The sequence below is a fragment of the Grammomys surdaster genome, unplaced genomic scaffold (assembly GCF_004785775.1).
Source record: "Grammomys surdaster isolate TR1022 unplaced genomic scaffold, NIH_TR_1.0 185, whole genome shotgun sequence".
NCBI lineage: Eukaryota > Metazoa > Chordata > Mammalia > Rodentia > Muridae > Grammomys > Grammomys surdaster.
The window spans coordinates 13,163,031-13,169,118 of NW_021604630.1; the positions used below are offsets into that span (position 1 = coordinate 13,163,031).

At 37.4% G+C, this 6,088-nt stretch overlaps 1 pseudogene; it reads left to right on the forward strand.

Annotated features, from left to right (window-relative positions):
• Positions 1 to 5,645: 5,645 nt before the first annotated feature.
• On the forward strand, positions 5,646 to 5,875 carry LOC114621831 (annotated as a pseudogene).
• Positions 5,876 to 6,088: the final 213 nt, after the last annotated feature.

Genomic DNA, 6,088 nt, shown 5'->3' on the forward strand with positions numbered 1-6,088 from the left:
GGAGAGGGAGAGGGAGAGGGAGAGGGAGAGGGAGAGGGAGAGGGAGAGGGAGAGGGAGAGAGAGAGATCTCAACACTAGATGTTCCTTTGCTGCTCTCTTCTTTATTTTCGAGATCAAATTTTACAATGGATCTTCCTGTCTCTGCCTCCACAGCCCTGCAACTCAGAGTCACATCACCATGCCCAACTTTCCTATCTATGCCGAGGATCTAAACTCAGGTCTCATGATTTCATGGTTTTTGTAACACTGAGTCATCTATCAAGTCACCGAATAGTAAGTATTAGGCATCAGAGTCCATCTGTTATCCTGTTCACATCTTAAGAAGCACGGGCACCCATGCTCCGTCTATATCTGTCAGCAGAAAACCATTTTAACTATTATAAGTCCTGTCAATGACTTAAATCACATGCACTGCACAATAAGAAAGAGAAAGCAATAATTCATATATATTAAAGCTAAGTACATGAGAACCATAGAAGGACCGTGGGATGAATTTTCCAGTGTAGATGTAGACATCAATGTCCAGCAGGTTGGGTGAGGTTCTTATTATACTAGTGTTGGGGGCTCTGAGGAAGAACAATAGGAAGCTCTCATAGTGAGAAATTCTCGAAGTTACCCATGAGCTCTAACATTGGATAGACCTGGTCTTGATGCACTTACTCAGGACAATTGTAATTTCATCTTTATTTTTTTTTTACCAATGCTGTTCCAATTATCATTTCTATATTCCTTCGCATTATAAGCACACATGTAAAACTCAAAATAGGTATTAAGAATTTCATTTCTAAAAACTGAGATTCTTTTTATTTCCTGAGTGCTCCATGTTTTTAATGCCACATATACAGTAAGTACTTCATTCTACAGTGTTTCTTTGGGTCTTGTTACATTCATCATGTAGTAAACTTAATGCTTTCTCTCCATTTTCCCATCACAACAAAATTTCTATAAAAATCTATGTATGTTGACTGCACGTATTGTTTACTGCATGTGATTTGGGATACATTCAGTGGGGCAGAAGGGAGGTGGGAAGGAACTTGGAGGAGTGAAGGGAGGGCAAACTGTGATTGGGATGTACTGTGTGAGAGAAGCATCTATTTTCAATGAAAATAAGAAAGACTGAACTATCCAATGCAAAATTCTCATTGCTTTCTTTCTTTTTTTTTAACTGGGATCCTAACTACAGCTTGCTTCCTGTGGGAACTATTGAGAGTCCATTTCTTGTCTTCTATTTCCTCATTTCATTCTGTTTGGATGGGTAGCCTATGAGGCCATATATGGCCAGAAGTAGAGGGAAAAAATATACAACTAGCAAATCTTTTTTTTCCCCTTTCAAAAAGACGCAAAGTTCTGGTAAAAAGGCATCGCTTTGCCCTTATTGCCAATCAGAAAATGTGTTTCTATTTGTATGCTGCTTCTGGGCAAACAATACAATAATTCTACCTTGCTTTCTACTTATCTCTGATCCAGCTGCTGTAATTTTATGTATCCTGCTTGCTTCTTAGTACTTTACAGTTATGAGTTTATATCTTCTTTTATTCTATCCCATCTCACCATGATAGCAAATTTTTATTTGTGTTACTTATTTATTTCATAATAAAGCTTCCACGATGCTTATACTTCAAGGCCACATGGGAAGGCCTTTAATCTCTGAAAAGAAACTGTCATATGTATGTATCCCATTGCAACCTCAAGCTGTCTGTCCTTATCTATAACATATTAGATAATCTTGCCTTATCCTTCTTTTAAAAGAGGATTTAAATAAAATGCCTTTTTTTTAAACTTTAGCTCCAAAGGAGAAAAAAGATGTAAAGTAGTTTTTAGTTTTAATCTCATACTTACTTTGATGATTGAAAATATGCTTTGTCTTTAAAGTAAAGTTACAAATCAACAGAAGTTTGAAAATGGACATCACCCCAGGCATGGGACATTATTGTCCTTGACAGATCTTTAAGCATGCATCATTTGATAAGTCCATTTGACTTAAAATGTTCTGGTCACTCCAGAATAATCTTAGTCATAAGAAGATGAAGCTATCTTTTCCTTAGCAAGATTAGAATACATGCTGAGAGTTTCTCAGAGCCGTAAAGAGACTCTTTTGTGCCAAATTATTTTTGGACTCTTCAAATGACTATGTAAGGTCATCTAAGGATATTTTCCTTCTTTTAACTCATAGAAGCCAGGAGCTGACACACAAGAACAAAGGCAAGTGATGGAAATAGTGAAACGAATCTACCGTACTTCTGGTTTCCTGTTCAATGGAACAGTGCCACTGACCCAACTAGCATGAAGGCTAGTCAGGTTGGCTTGCAACGCCACATCACTCTGCACTGTGAGTGGGTTCTTGAACACACACACATCAATCCCATCCAGAAATAGAAAGGCTGTTGCTATCAGTTTGTTTCATAAGCACATGAACATTTTCACGATAGAGTTCAGTTTATCCACCATGCAGGCTAACATTTTCTATACAGGAATTATTTGGATTGTCCACATGCTCCAAGTTTAAAAGTCAGTATATAGAAAAACTTATAAAACATCATAGAGCTAAACACATTTTTGCCATGAGTGTTTACTAGAATGACATAGGGCAGAAGGATGACTAGAATGACTTTGAAAAGTGAACTGATGACTTCTGCTTTTCTATTTGTGAACAAATAGGCTAATCGGATCAAATTCTTGCTGAAAGCATCTAAAAGCTTGCTGTAAAATAAAACTCAAAAGAATTCTTTACTGAAATAAAGACCTGTAGTCTTAAATAGAAGCATCAGATGAGATTGACAGAAAACTAAAGTGAGTTGGTTGTGAGACATAAAGTGACTTTGGCTCCATCTGTTTGCACAACGTGTCGACCCTCTGTGACTACTTATCCCATCTTTGCTAACTATCTTCCCTTGTTCTCTCTGAGTATTTTGTGCTTGTACTGGTAATAATCATAGAACAATATCTCTATGTAGCTTCTTATCATATTAAGGAGATTTAACAGCATAAAGACAAGATGATTGTTCAAGGAAATATATTTGTCAGTAAAACGTCACAAGAAATAAAAGAATCCTGAGATCTTCAGTGTATGCAAATGATTGAGCTGCACGGATACCCAAGTCACTGGCTTAGCTATGCAGAAGGTGCTGACTGATGAGTCACGTCTTTCATGTTCACTATTTCCCCTCTGCAGAGCCCAGTGGCTTACATAACAAAAGCACAGATTTTTTTTTTTTAATGGTAACTAGATCTTAGAGAATGCTATCCCACCCAATCTAGTTATTACACCTTGAGGGTTTTTTTTTAAATCTAAAGACAAATGAAAACTACTTATTTAATGTTTCCAATGATGGATCATGCAGGTGATGGAGAAGGAAGTACTCATTGCTCTGGTGTGTGTGTTCCTAGTTGACAGATGCTTTCCTTTTATGAATTGTTCTCTATCAAAGAAAACTGCTTTAACTAAAGTTTTGGCCCTTTCTGTGACATTCCACATCCGAGGACTAGTTAGATGTAGAAAGTGAAAGAAGAACCACGTCAAATCCTAATACCCCTAAGGGATCTTGTGAGGGAGGCGTCACTGTAAGTATTGCAAGGCCAAACATCTCTTTTCTTCATCTAGTTATAGCTCCCTCATATATGCTGTTCCAGTATGTACTTCTCAATTAACTTCTTGACAATTTTATCTAAAACGCATGATGCAGCAAATTATCCTCAGTGGTCAGACACATAAATGAGTTACGCTGAAACAAATTCCCTCTGGTGTGATGGCGATAAAACCCTGATCCTATCAGCTTGATCCTAGAAGGTTGGAACTGTTAGCATGTGTCTGAACTGTTAAGCAGTAGCATCTTTAAAATGGGATATATAGTTACTATCAATTATTTGGAAAGTAATGGAGTAAGACAAAATTTTGAGGACTAAAGCAACAAATGACTGTGCCTTAAGTATGGAAGAGGGACAGCGATAAGATGAACATGATTAATCACAGATTTAAGGCCAATTGTGATTGTAAACCCCTGGCTGTATACAAAAAAATAAGATAAAAAAATATAACCTCATGTAGTCAGAGAATATAAAGCCTGAGTATCATATACAGGGGTTGATTTTATCTCTAGGTAAAGATTCAATTCGAAACTTTAGAGAAGATTTAATTTTCAACTCCTGCAGTTCATGGCCACTGCTCTAACATAGAACAAATAGTTCAAATTTAGGATAGAGATATGTAACGCAACACAACTGGTCTTTTCAATGTTAACATCTAATGCTCCTCCCTTGCTAGAGACACACTAGTTATGGCATTGTTAACAGAAGAAATAATTAAGTTCAAGGGAGTTGATAGATGTAGCCGACATTTATCAGCAGGAATTGAGAAATGAGGCATGGCATTAGAATATGAGGATGTTCAACTAAGGAGCTTTCACTACAGAGTTGCATAAAGAAAAGCTTGTGATGACAATATCCTACTGAATCTTAGTGTCTAACATCTTATCCAGGACCTCAAGAGACACAGATACTTTCGGAAGCTTGAAAAAAAAATCAATGGCATAAAATAAAACAGGATGAAGACATTCTGTGACAGATGATAATATTAGATATAAAATACCCAGAAGACAGTGTGGTAAGATATAGTTAATATTACTAAAATTTATACTTGTTAGCTATGGCTTAGAACCAAACCACCTAAAATTCCTGTAGTTTCCAGCGTTCAAAGTTGTCTTCCATTGAGAGTGGTTCCATGCTTATGAAAAGGACAGTAGTAGATCTTTCTAGACTAAAACTTAGAGTGTTATAGAAACATAATGGAAGACAGGCTAAGAAAATAATTAAGTCTAGGTACCAGTAAAATATGAAATGAAAATGTAGACTCTGTCAATATTGTGTAGTGATGTTTAGCCTTAATTAATTAAATAGATATCAGTCTTGTACGAATGTCTAGTTCATTGTTCATGAGCCCTGACTGCCGGAAAGCCGTGGAGATAGGGATTATACCATGATATGTTTTTTAAGGAACAGGAAGTATATGCAAACATGACACAGCAGGGAAGCAGCATCTATAGATGGGATATTTTCAAAAGTCCCCACCCCTAGATTTAATGGATTCTGAGAAAGATAGTACTTTTTTTCCATCTACAGGCTCCATGATAGGTTATCCATTTCCAAGTAGTCAGGCTGAAACACATAGACATATGAACAAAACTAAAGGGAGTTAATATGTTGTCTCACACACACATACACACACACACACACACACACACGCACAGATATGCACTATGTGTATAACAATACTACTTGAGAAAGAGGATGCAAATATGAGAAGGAATGTGTGGGGATAGGCATGGAAGGAGTAGGAAGGGGAAGAAGATTAGTGAAAATGCTATACATACTGTATTCATGTATGACATTCTCCAAAAAAAATACATAAAAAATTAAAGGGAAGATTTAAAAATTCATACACTTTTCAAATTTGTTAATAACAATACAAAGATTAAAATAAGTAAAAAACGGTGCGAGGTGCGGGCTATTGTGCTCCCAGCTCTCCCTAGTTCTTCCTCTGCGGGTTGCAGATGCCCCAAGTGGTGCAGGGCTCAACCCTTCCTTCCCTGCTCGTCCTGACCAGTTCTTCTGCGTAGTCTCTCGGATGCCAGACCAGACCAGCCTGGATATGGCTCTTGGACAGCAGAAGATTCAGTCTCAGCAGAAAAATGTCAAAAAACAGGCTGAACAGAAGAAGAAACAAGGACATGACCAAAAGGCTGCTGCCAAGACAGCCTTAATATACACCTGCACAGGCTGTAGGACAAAATGCCAGACCCCAAGACCTTCAAGTAGCACTTTGAGAGCAGGCACCCTAAGACTCCACTTCCTCCAGAATTGGCTGATGTTCAGGCATAAAGTTGTTTACAGGTGAATTCATGACTCCTTTGACTCTTCTACTGTCTCAGACCTTAGGTGACAAATCTACAACTGCTATTTGAAACAAACTGTTGATCAGCAAAAAATAAAGGGGCTACAGAAACACTGATTCTTATGCTGTTCTCTTTGGGCTTCATTCAAAGACAATTCTGTGAAAATGTACAGTTGACTCTGATATGGAAACCTGAAAAA